This window comes from Myripristis murdjan, chromosome 4 (assembly GCF_902150065.1).
Source record: "Myripristis murdjan chromosome 4, fMyrMur1.1, whole genome shotgun sequence".
Taxonomy (NCBI): domain Eukaryota; kingdom Metazoa; phylum Chordata; class Actinopteri; order Holocentriformes; family Holocentridae; genus Myripristis; species Myripristis murdjan.
In genome coordinates, this window is record NC_043983.1 from 26,737,665 (window position 1) to 26,751,365 (window position 13,701).

Consider the following 13,701-nt stretch of genomic DNA (forward strand, 5'->3'; position numbering starts at 1 on the left):
TCGCTCTTGTTAGGTGACAACCTTGTAGTTCCAAAATGGAAGAATTTCAGACAGTGAGGAAATAATTTCCTCCAAGTTGCATAATATTTTTGAAATTAGGCAATGTGTTTTTTGTTTTCTAAGATCTTTAGGTTTATTCAGTACAAACAGAAATCTGAAAAAAAGTGTCATCAGTGTTGTCACAGTGTGTTTTGTCATTTGAGACTGCTTTTGGACAGGGAGTTAATTCACTTGGTTGTGTTTGTGTGAAGATGTGATACCTTGCATTTCTTTAAGGCAGTGATACACAGGGCAAGAGTACCAGAGGAATTGCTTCAGTTTTCTTGATTTTATTTCAACTTTAGCAGATTTCTATCCTCGTGGCTAAATTTTGTTTCTTGTTTGTGGAATGTTTACCAACTGTGCTGGTCAAAAACATTGTCTTGCATACCACCATGTTTACACTGAAGTGGTTTTGTTATTGGTTGGACATGTTTATACTAGTGAAAATCATCAGATTGCTAGTGGGTGCAGAGAGCTGAATGATGTAGATGGACAGACTTTGTTCAGGCTGGCTGTTTAACATTGACTCCCATTGTATTGCATTACATAACATGACAAGGGAAATCAGTTCAATAAAATGTTGTTGTCAGTCAGACTTAGCAGAATCAGCTGCATGGTTCACTTCTTCAGCTGTGGTTTTGTGTATTGATCTTGTTAAAAATGTTTTTATGTGGTTTGCTTTGTGCTGTTTGAACTATAGCTTACATTATACTGTTTTTTTTTTTTTTTATGTATGTGGTGCTGATGGTGCATACACCCCTGGGCATTGTGTTGATGGTTTTTGATATGTTGTACCCACCATATTAGTTCTAGCTCCATTACAGCAAAAGTCTGTTTGTAACAAGATAATAAAACTTGAATGTTCTTGCTAATACTGGGCACATTAATTTGATGTTCAGATGTTTTTTTATCATGCATGTAAAAAATCATGGGGGAACTGGGATGCACAATTTAGTTCTAATAACATCATAATATATTATAATGAAGTTAACCTGCAGTATTGACAGTAAAGGGCAGGTGTGAAACAGGTGTCAACACAACTCAAATGTGTTTAAGAGGGCATTTTAAACAGAGGTGTCACTATTTTACATGTTACATTGTCTATTTCTGGCCTGAATTGTTTTATGTGCTGGGTGATGCGCATCAGCAGTGGATGATGGGGAAAATGAGGTCTGTGAAACAATGGACAGGGATGAAGCTTGTTCGATGGCACAACCCAGTGCTGACAGACTGACAGTGATAAGGGCTCTGTTGGCAGTAGAGATGAGCATCAGGAGGGAAGCAATGATGGCTACAGGGCCAGAGGAGGGCGGAACAGCACAGAAGTAGAGCAGGACAGGAGCAGCAACAAATGTAAAACCTTGTGTGTGTGTGTGTGTGTGTGTGTGTGTGTGTGTGTGTGTGTGTGTGTGTGTGTGTGTGTGTGTGTGTGTGTGTGGGAGTGAATTTGGGTGGCAGTGGGCAGGAGGCATGGGTTTGACATCTTCTTGGCTTGAGACCAGCTCACGGTTTTGTTTCTCCCTCCAAGCTTTCCAGTCATGTTCTGCATCCAGAAAAAGCAGTGAGTGAAATCCCATCTCTCTGCAAGGTTTCAGGCTGCATATGGAGCTCTGACTTAGCCAGGGCCAACTGTCCAAGTGAAAAGTAGAGCATCCATTGCTATACTCCTGCCACTGTTCACTCACTCTCTAACTGCCCCACTCCAGCCAGACAGAGAGGCTGACCTGATAAAACAGCAATGGAGTGTGTGTCAGTGTGTATACATGTCTGCATTTGTGTATGTGTGCGCATTTGTGCATGTCTTACATGCATATGTATGTTTCTGTGCATATATGTGTATGTCTGCCTCAGTATTGTTTGTGCATCCATGTGTGTGTGTTTGTACTCCTGCCTGTGCATGTTTGCATGATGTTTCTTTTGTGCCTCTATATATTTTGATCCGCACACCATTTGAGGTCAGAACGCGGCTACCAGCTGCCATGAAGTGAAGACAACAGCTGGAAAACAAGAAGGGAGGAAGGAGGGAGTATGTGTGTGTGTGTGTGTATATTGTGGGGGGGCACACCGGGACAGCTGCCATGTCTCAGAGTTGGTGTCTCTCTGTACTGGAGAAGTGCACTCTGGCTGCTCTGGTGCAGGACAGGTGGAGGGGACATGAGAAAGGGAGGAAGAAGGGAGGAGAGAGAGAGATTGAGGGATGAAGGAAGAGGAGGAGGAGGAGGAAGAGAAGGAGAGGGACAGACGGTAGAAGGATGTCGCCAACGCAAATGAGCTACTGAGCGGTGGAGCGGGAAAGTTTGCTGGGGAATGTTGTGGTGAAAGTTTCCACTTGGACCTGTGAGGATGGACTGCATCTGTATCCTCACTACCAAGGTGAGATGGACCGAGGAAACAGGCAGATCAGAACAGAAAAGTGCAGACCAGAGCAGAAGAGAACAAAATGGGGTCTTAGATAAAATTTTCTAACAAGTAAATGTAAAGGTTTTGTATTGAGTGTGCTCCTAATAAGGGGATTGATTTATTCCATTTGCTTGCTTTCAGATTTGTTGGTTGAGCTGTCGGCTTGTATTAAGTGAGTGAGTGTGCTATTCATGGCCAGATGTACTCATATAACCCACATATAGCAGAGTAATGAGTCTAATTAAACCTGTTCATTGTAACCTGTGATACAGGCAGTGTGTTTTTAATGGGAAAGAAAAATACACCTGCAATTCCTCAGGGTCGTTTTGAGCATATCTCCCATTTAATTATGCATTTTAGTGACTGAGAGAAAACTACTCACGCCTGGTTACTATTCCCCATGCTAAACTGAGGACAGGTGACTTATATACTGCATGTTTTACTTTGTGAATGGACAGACTATAAGCTTGTAGCTTATAGGAGCAGGCAGCTCTGGCTGGTTGTGTGCTAGTGAAGCTGCTCTAGTGGGAACGCTGGGCTGTTGCTCAGCTGTTGGTCGGGCAACATGTGACACCCAGAGAGACAGAAAACTGGGTTGATAGGACACACTTCAAAGGCCTGGCTGGCCGGTTACAGTAGCTGACTGATTTCACTGGGTGACGGACTGGCTGGACGATTGGTCTCATGGTGGGAATCAATACTTAAACATGCTGTCAGAGTTATATATATGTGGATACAGTGCAGTAAATGCACACACACACACACACACATACACACACACGCGCACGCACACGCAAACTCATCGACTGTTTTAAGGGTAACAGAATTGAATCAGTGTCCTGGCAGAACAGAAACAGCAAATTCTGCTTGTACTTGCTTTTAAAAAAGAAACGCTGCATAACAATGAAAGTATTAATTAATGTAATGTAATGTACTGTGTGTGTCTGTGTGTGTGTATTTGTGTGTGCTTGTGTGTGTGACACTACTTATACCCAACCTTGCAGCAAATAGTCATTAGTTACACTTGCCTTGTTAGACTTGATTGGTCAATCTATCATCTTTCATAGATCCCCTGGAACCTGCAGGATTTTTTGTGTTGTTTTGTTTTGTTTTTAACAAAGTCAGTATACATTACAATAGCATATTGAAACAGAAATAATGTAGCACATTAGTATTGAGATGCACTTTCATGATCAAAGTGACAAAAAGCAATGACTTAGCGCGAACAGAAGCAGACATACTGCTTATAGTGTACTGGTAATATTTCTAGAACGTTAATCATTTGGTATTGTACAGTATTGCTGCTGTTGAAAATGTGCTCTGTAAATTATGCATCAACAACAACAAAAAAACACTAGTCACAGTGAAATAAATTTAAGCATATTTAGGCCCAAGCTTTGTAGTTTGCTTAATAATTTCTTTACATTTTCTAATGATTATTTATCCAGGTGTGTTTTCTGTCTCATTATTCCATCCGTTATTTCGACAAAATCTTTCCACTGGTGTCATAAATTTTATAGATTTTAAACGCTCAAGTATACTCTGTATGACTCTGGTTGAAGTATGGACTCTTTCACTTTTATCAGGGCCTGGTAGATAGAATTATTGCCATGCATCTAATCGAAGAGCGTGTTTTTGAGGAATTAGCTCAAGTAGGAGCATGACCTTTTGTGTCATGCTGGCAGACAGAACTGGTGGGTTTGAGACTGGAGAGAAACCACTCCGACAGGGAGCAACAGTCCCTGCTGGCATGAATAATTCTATCATCTAGCTTGAACTCCTACCCAGATTTTCGGAGTAGAACCCAACTGTTGCCAAAGAAGCCTCAGAAATAAGGTGGGTTTCCATTTATGATGAAGGGATCTGGTGAATGAGACAAAGTGTGGAAGTGTGGGAGGAATGACACACTCACACATGCACACACATACGCACACTTGCCTAAATAGCATGTAGAATCAGACAGACAGCAGGGCTATTAGGCCAATAGACTCTAAGGATTTCATCTCCCATTTAACTGGTTAATCTGGTCTATCTCATTAAACTAATGGACTAATAAACAGAGGGTGTTCTCTGAGGCCCTGACAGCAAGATCACTATTGGATTATTCGACACTTTGACACACACCCTGCTTAACTCTTTTTTTTTTTCTACATGCCTTTTTCTCTGTCTCTGACCTTCTGGGTAAGAAGACTGTAATGGGACAGAGCAAAACACATGAATCTTGGGTATAAATGCTACTCAGACAAGTTTAATATCAGATCATCCAAACCACCTTCTAATGTGGTCAGAGGTGAATTTCATCGCATTAACAACAGAGTGTAAATTCAGCTCATATAAAAACAGAGAAATGACTCTATACAGGAAGCATAAAAAGACTGCAGGCAGCTCGGATAGTCACAATGTCACAATACACTGTTTAGCTACTGATGGATAGAGAAGAAAAAACAGTGTGAGATGTTCAGTGTTATTTTTTGTGACATAAATAGTGCGAGATGAAGGGGTGTGTGTATCACTGTGTTTTGGCAAGGGAAAATAAAATCTTATTTCAGGGTGCAGTCTAGCCAATCACATCGAGACGCAGTCTGGATGCAAGGTGCATGTGAATGATGGGCATATTTTCCTGTTTCTATCCATCTACCTGTCTGCATAGACTATATCTATGCAAACTTTAGTCCATATGCCTGTGTAAATCTTTTTTTCTTTTCATTTCTCTGTATTCTTCTCTCTATCTTTGTCCAATCCTCTTTTTCGTCTACTATCTTGTCTTAAGACTTACTGTCGTTTTATCAGTGGGTGATTGTTGTGGTTTTAGCCACTGCCCTCCCGTGCTCCAAGAGAGCAAGAGTCTCTCATAAGAGGCTTACCTTAGGCTGCTAATAGACTTTACAGAGGTGGAGCTATTTTAGGACAGACAAAGAGAGGCCAATACGGGGAGAGAAAGGAATAACTAGGAAGAAGAGAGAGTTTATTTTGTAGTATATTTTATTTTGGTCAGGTGTTGTCCAAAAACTCATAACTGCATACTTCCACCAATCCATCCATCTGTCCAATTGTCTTACCGGACTTGTGATGTAACGGTTATGAAGGCTAACAATTGGAAATATTAATCAGAAGAGAAGAGGGGAGGAGAAGAGGAAGGAGAATGAGAGAGGGAGGGAGTAACTAAGTAGAGCACAGGTAACCCTACACAGAGTCAAAAAAAAAAAAAAAAAAAAATCCCAAGCAGTTCTAGGATTATCGAGCTCAGGGTTACGCCTCTGCAGCAGGGCCAACACAGTGAGGCAGGATTGCCGTCACAGCCTAGCGCTGCCTTCAAAAAGACCCACGCTGAAGCCACCTCCGCTCAGCTCAGGAAGATCTACGACAGTTGCGAAGGATTGGACTTAGATCAGATCTGTAGGTGTTGGGATAGCCCTATTTTTGATAGGGTGAACACCTGCTGGTCCAGTGCCAAGGCTGCAGGTGAAGATGGAGCATCACAACTCTGTAGCCTCAAACAATGTAATGTATCTCCTCTGCATCTTCTGTCTCTTTCTGCCTGCCTCCTGCTTTCTGCCTCACTTGCCTCCTGCCAATGTGTGCATGAGTGTATATGTGATTTGTTCAGTGACTCGACTCTGTATAGCAGCAAAGTTACAGCGCAGCAAGGGCCAAGTTGAAGTTAGTGACCAGGAGACTTAGATGTATGTATGTGTGGTGTGTCTCTGTGTATTTGTTTTGATGTACATTTAAGTATGCATATCTTGTGCTGCATTGATTGAAGATGACAGTTTGAATGTGTGTGTGTGTGTGTGTGTGTGTGTGTGTGTGTGTGTGTGTGTGTGTGGAGGGGGGGTTTATCAAATTATCAGCCTAAAGCTTTAGGTATTTTCTGTCAGTATGTCAGTTTATTATTGATATATTATAGATATGTTTCTGTTTACATACTGTATACACACACATACAAATACTGTTGAATGTTATATGAATATGCATAGTTCATTTTATAACAAGACCAAAACCATATCAGCACATTGCAAAGACATTTATATATCAAACTATCTAATATCAGCCAATTTTTATCCTTTGATTTATGTCCTTAATGTATGGCACACACATACATTAAGGTCTGGTGCCCTTGCTCACAGGCACTCCTGCAGGTCTGTGTGATGCTGATACTGGGGATCAGCTTGTCAACCTGAAGCCACCCAAATGAACATGTTGCACATTCAATCATGCTGGACAAAATTGCTTTTCCCTTTCAAAGTAATATTCTTGACATTCGGCTGATAGTCATGATTGTTATAGTAGAGTGGTTGATAATATCATCATGGAAATGAGCATGGATTTAGTGTGTGAGGACTAAACTGGAATTGGTTTGGTTTTCCATCTCAGTGGGGATTGGGATTTACAGGGGTGCGTATGTACCGTGTTGTATGTTTGTCTATGTTATGCATGTATGAGACAAATTTCCTGCTTGGCTCATGTCTCCATTTAACAAGGAGCAAAGAGCAAAATGTGTCACTCAAATGAAAAAAAAAAAAAAACAAAAAAAAAAAACAAAACATAAAAATGTATTTATTTTTTATTTTATTTTATTTTATTTTATTTTATTTATTTATTTATTTATTTATTTATTTATTTATTTATTTATTTATTTTACAGCTTACTAGCCAAAAGTTAATCCACAGATGTCACTGGGAGATGTTCTTAGCACAGCCACAGTGGCTTTAATAACCTAGGTGAGCTAAAACAGAAGCATTAGCTGTCAGGCTCTAATGTCAACACCTGAAATAAATCAGGAAGGGCTTCATTGTAGACTCAGTGATTTGTAGAAATGTTAAACAAATACACATGGAGAAATCCACCAGAAGGACAGAACCCCTCTTTCCCCATTAAGCTCCGTTATAGCTGCAGCTGCTCTCTATGAGCATTGTTTACCACCAGAAATGTGGAATCACAGCCTAAAACACCACCGCCAGTCCCGGTTTTGAAACAGTGGTAACGTGTTTAAGGCCTGATTTTTCCGTTAAGGGTACATTATCCAGACTTTGGTTATTCATTACTCAGATGCAGGTATACAAATGACAGAAATCTTATCAGATGTGGTCTTGGAGACAAAACATACAGGATCCTGTGACCTAATGCATATGTATTTGGGGATACTTGTGAAGAAATAGTAACCATAGTAGAGAGGGTGTTTCTATATTTTTTCAATAAGTTAGCTAATTTAGTTATTCCCAGGTTATCTCTAATTAATGACCTCCCCCAGACATGGACGTTTTATATAGAACTGTACTGGGGCTGGGTTTATAACTGAAATGTTACTGGTTTGAATCCAGAGGGGGCAAGAAACAGTTTAGGGTGGTGAATGAGCTGAACTCTTCCTCATGGTTTGATTTTCTTACATTATCTTTCATTGTGCTTACCTGATAAATTTGTTAAAGTGAAACTATATTTTTAAACTCAAGGAAACCCAGTGGGCCACAAACACAATTTTGGGATCAGTGAGCTTGCTAGCTGTGTGCTCTCTGATTGAATGTTGTCCTGGTAGTTTTGTAGCATTCATTTTCATCATCAGTTGTCCAGGCTGGCTAGCTAGCAGGCTAGCACTGGATTTTTCTGCCCATTCCATGCCTTTGTGCAGCAGGAACAGCAGCTAATCCCATTAGGCAGACAACTAATCTCTGAGGAGCTACACACACACACACACATGTGCACACACACAAACCTATACACACATGCACAGGCAAAGTAACAGTCAATTGAGTTCATTTCAGTTCAGTTTAGTCTTATACCGCAGGAGGTCATTTGATTGTTCAGGCAGAGAAAACTAAGTGGCTTAGAGAGTCATGGCAGTGTGACCTTGTGACCTTTGGCTGGCAGGATGGTATAAAGAGTAGAACCATGTCTACATTTATATCCTAATCTAAAAAGATCTATCATCAGTTTTTTAAGGTCGGGTGTAAATCCAGCCCTCGTCCCTGCTGTAATTGTGGCCCATAGTACCGGCCATCACTGCTGTGGTGTGCTGCTGCAACTTGGCAAAAACAAATCACTGCATCATTAGCTTTCTGTTTACAGTATTTCCATACTTTGGGCGAACTGGGTCCCCTGGGTCATTTTGGGATTTCCATACACTCTGTACACTTGGGATTTGGAGTTGCTACTGCCATGTTCGCAACGAAATGGCACATTGATTTTGAATACATAAAAACAACTCAGTGTAATCGATCACAACATAATGAATGACCATAGCCGGAGTAAAATAACAGGAAGGTGTTGATGTTAGCAATGAATTATTCTGTTCCTTATACAATGGTATTACTTTGTGGAAAATAAGGCATGCAGACATTTTACCCTGCATAGATTTGGATGGCCTAGTGCTGTGGCATAATGGCCCAATAGTTAGGTGATGATCCAGTGTGCCCTTGAGCAAGACACTGAATTCCTAGAGGGAGTATGCTTGCTCATTTATCCGACTTGACTGTATGACTTGATACTCATGTGCGCTTCCTGCATATAAGCTAAACCTGACACCACATGAGCAAGTCTTATGTTTTGTGAATAATCCTTGTCAGAATCTTAGTCTGTGACTGGCTTAGTCTCGGATCGACTGCACATAACTCCTGTCTTATTTGTGTAAATGAGTGTAAGTGTAAGTGTCTATTACAAGTGTGTACTACTTCCCATTGGGTGGCTGAAGATGGTACAAACTGAAATGTTTCTACTTTTCTATTATTACATTTTTTGCATTCAGTGCATCTTAAGTATTACAGAATCTTTATGTTTTTGCATCAATGGACCACTGTTCTGGATTGTTTCTTTAATAACTAGGCCTTTATGCTTTCTTTAACCTTTTGTTTTACACCCTGGATATCAGCCATCTGAGAATCTGAGAAAAAAATACGTGTTGAGAGTAGAGAGACTAGGTGCTGCTGTGTCTGTGTCTTGCCACAGAGTGGCGCCGTGTGTCTGACAAACAGACTGGTGCTGTAGGGTCTCAGTTACATGTTGTTTTTTACAAACTCCATACAGGAAATATGCTAATAGTCAACAATTTGGCATGAGACCCTCCGTTGGCAATACATTGTAAAAATCCCAAAAGTACATGGGCCATCAATGGGAAATCCCGCTGTCTTTTTCTCATGTTAAGAAGCAATAACTAGTGAGGTTATTGCAGGATTCTGGGCACAGTTCAGTGTGTCCTCATACAGAGGGAGATATGTAAAAAGAAGGAAGAGAGAGAGAGAGTACACTCACCCATGTGTAAACGGAGTACGCTGCTGGTAAAAGCTGATCATGTGACCGGATACAATGTTGATGTATGGAGCCTTTTATGATTGGTTACTGTCTACAGTAGATAATCCATTGGCTGGTAGGGTGTGTATGAGGTTACCACACACACACGCACAGCGCAGTTATTTCTGTGCCGACTGACCTACTAATGTTAACATGTAGTCCATGCCTGCTAGGCTCATGAGCCAGCATCCTCTCTCTCTCTCTCTCTCTCTCTCTCACTCTCTCTCCACCTTATTCTCTCATTCCCTTCCTTTTCTTTCTTTCTTTCTTTTTTCTTTCTTTCTTTCTTTCTTTCTTTCTTTCCTCTAGCAGTGTAGTATGTGATGTTTGTAACGTGACATTGGATGCTATCTTTACACACATTATGTTTTATGAGCCATATGAGCCAAAATGCCTTAGGCAATCCCAGATGTATGAATGTGTGTGTTTTCATATATGGATAGTGCTTATGTGTATGCTTGTGTGTGTGTGGGTGCATGTTTGTGTGTGCTCATGTGTAGTCAGTATACAGCATGTGCCTGTGTGTGTGTGTTTGTGTGTGTGTGTATGTGTGGATGTGCTATCAGCAGGGTCTCCATCTGTCCCTTGCCAAACATAGAAAGACTCAGAGAGCTGGTCCCAGGACAGATAGCTCTTCACATAAGCTACCAGCTTGACAAAACACTGCACTTCTCACAGACTGGCTCTGGACCCAAACCTGACTCCCAGAAATATCAAAATGACTCCACAAATATATTTGGAAGGAATTTAGCCTCTATTTATTGTCAAGACCCTCATGATTATATGAGAAAAACTCACAAATGTCAAAGTAATAATGTGTAACATTTTCATGTAAATAAATGGCTTTTGCTACTCTGCATTGTCTGAGTGCTATGACACAAAATTGATCCGGCTTATATCCAGTTGATGAAAGCTTTTACATTTATTTTACATTTATTTTTATTTATTTATTCTTTCAAATAAACACAAGAACTGGGTAGTCAGCATGAATAGTGATAGCCACATAGCTGCACAGTCAAAGAGAAGCGAGCCATATGCAGAGACTCAAAAAGATGTCATAATCCCGCCTCCACTGTGTGATTGACAGGAGATCTCTGCGAAGTGTGGTGCAGAAGCACTGCAGCGATGAGCGCTTAGTACCAAACAAGCAAACAAAAAACAAAAACAAACTAAGGCTATCATGGATTGCCACTTCAAAATGTGCCCAGATATGATGCTTCAACTGCAGGATTTTGGCTGGCAGTTCTAGTATTGGATGAATCTGCTGGTGGAAATGTTTTCTGTTTTTTTACTGCTCTATTGTGAACTAGGCTGATGAGGCCACCATCGATTAGTTGGTGGTCTCCTCTATTAAGGTGGGTGTTACCTACAGAGTTGCCTGAAAAAAAACTGTTTCTGATAAGCTACCCATTTAATATCTTGAATGAAAACTCTTGCTGTCTTGTTGTCTAAACCCGGACTTCCAAAAAGTTTGGCTAAGGCTGACAAATTTAGTTTGTCATCACAGGGCTATAAATGATGACTAAATTACAAATATTTACCAGTAACTGGGATATTACTGCCATTGTGATATGGCCCAATATATATAATGAAGAAGTAATTACAGTAGGACCTTGATAATTGGACCCGCGATTATATGGAATTATCTAATTCTGTTATTGTTGCAGTATTGTTCTCCAGGAAATGAGTGTTATTTATTCTTGTGTGTGTGTGTCTGTGTGTGTGAGAGTGTGTTTGTGTGTATGAGCTTATTACCACTGCAAGTGGTTTCATATTGTGACAAAGTGCTTGCAAACAGCTGCTATTTTACCAGCAGGCCTACATATTTGTTATGTAGAGCCTAATGTTTGTGGTGGTTTAAAGGCTATTTGTTCTCCAGTAAATGAGTCTGTTATTCATTGGTCATTTTGTTTCTGCGTGTGTGTGTGTTTTGTCTGTTTTATATGTGTGTGTGTGTGTGTGTGTGTGTGTTAGTGTGCACTGCGGCGATAGTAAGTGATTTCTTCGATGCTGCTATTGTCCAAAAGTGTTTGCGAACAACTGTAATTTGTACCACAAAAGTGCTTAGAAAAAATCAATAATATATTTAATTAAGTCATTTTTTTGCCCCAAAAGTTTAGTGTGTTTTTATGCATGCATAAATTACTCTAAATTTCAGCTATCCAAAACACCATAATTCCCGGGGGGTTCGGATAATTGAGGTTCTACTGTAAAAGCTGATGTGAAATCGATAGTTGCAAAATTACATCAATTTCAGACGATTGCATTGAGGTTATGCAGTGTTTACTGGCAATTTTTCCTAAATGATCCCAGATTTCATTCATCTAAGCACATGGAGCACAAGCATTTATATCTTTTTAACCTTTGTTCTGAAATGTCCCATCGACCTCTGTTCATTTTACTCTGTTTAGTCCAGTATTAGTGCTCTATGTCACCCCCTGGAGGTGGCCTCAGATGTTCTTGTAAGCGTAATATCTCCCTATATAGAGTATTTCCGATGCATACTCTGTGGGTTTGTGTGTAAGCAGGATGATGGTTGTTGGTCGCAGATGTGGTTTTTGAAGATTTATTTGCAACTTTCCTCAGTAGATGCATGATTTATATGGCTCGTCTACCTGCATGAACCGCTGAGGTTGATTGGCTCCTCCAGGCTGCTATCTGTGCCTGTTCCATCTTTGAAAAGTCTTTCTACAAGTGTTTCTACAATCCATCACTTCAGGTTGTAGTCAGACTCTGAGACTTAATTTGCCGGATTACTCCACCTCAGCAACGCTTTGGGATTACTTTGGAAATCTCTGAAGTATGCCAGCCACTCTCTCTCTCTCTCTCTCTCTCTCTCTCTCTCTCTCTCTCTCGCTCTCTCTTTCTCCTCCACCACGTTCCCTACTCTCCGTGTCTACACCCTGTCAGAGACCTTGCATTCACCCTCTATTTGCTCATTTCCTTTCCTCCCACCGTGTTTGCTCGCTCTTTCTTCTGTCTCAGTGTCTCTCTCACTCCCTCTCTCTCTCTCTGTCTCCCTCTCTCTCCCTCTCTCTCTCTCTCTCTTTCAAGCTGTGTTGTTTGTTTTCAAGTCTCCTTTGAGGTGGCAAGACAGAGACAACCACAGAGAGACTACTGTGTGTGTGTGTGTGTGTGTGTGTGTGTGTGTGTGTGTGTATGTGCGTGCGTGTGTGGGTGTATGCATGTGTGTGTGTGTGTGCGCGTGTGTGTTATTTGCGCTAGTCCAGATGGTCCAGCTGTCAGCATCAAGAGCCTCGGTCAAAAAGTATTCTTTGACTTCTCTTCCTCTTTGCTCTGATCTTTTCCTTTTTAGTCCCCAAGTCCTTTACTCTCCTCATGACAAACACACACAAAAAACTATATTAAAAGAAAAGAAAAGAAAACAAACAAACAAACAAACACACAAAAAATGAACAAGTAAACAAACAAATAAATACACAAATAGGTAAAAACATCAATTCCTATAAAAAAGTGTAAAGAAAGAATGCAGAATGAGGCCATCAGATACATTTTGGGCATATAACAGATCTGCTTCTTGAGATATGACTGGTTACAAAAGTACCAACTTTTTATGTCCATATCATTATTGCACAAGTGAGTATACCCAAGATTTAGATCGGCAAAAAAAAAAAAAACATCAAGCTGAGTTTCCAGGGGCAATTTTCAAGAGACTTGTATAAGTCATTGGTAACATTAACAAGTGGCGCTTTCCTGTTCAAATTCAGAGGGACATCTTGAGAGACCAGTGACAGAATGGTGGGTGGGTTCTCATTAGTTACAACTGTTTTTCCACAACTAGGGGCCTTCTTCCAGACTTTTTACTCTGTATATAGGAGAAAGTTGGACAACAAGATTAAAGGTGAATAGACAATGACGTATTTTGATTTTAAAGCTGCACTGGGCAGTTTTGCACATTGGAGACCCCAAATGGCAACAAGAGGCAAATATTCTGGATAGCAATACACAAAAAATTTA

At 40.5% G+C, this 13,701-nt stretch overlaps 1 protein-coding gene across 2 annotated transcripts in view; it reads left to right on the forward strand.

The window, feature by feature from the left end:
• Positions 1-13,701, forward strand: part of LOC115357821 (discs large homolog 1-like protein) — a 127,179-nt gene that overhangs the window by 6,713 nt on the left and 106,765 nt on the right. The window lies entirely within an intron of this gene.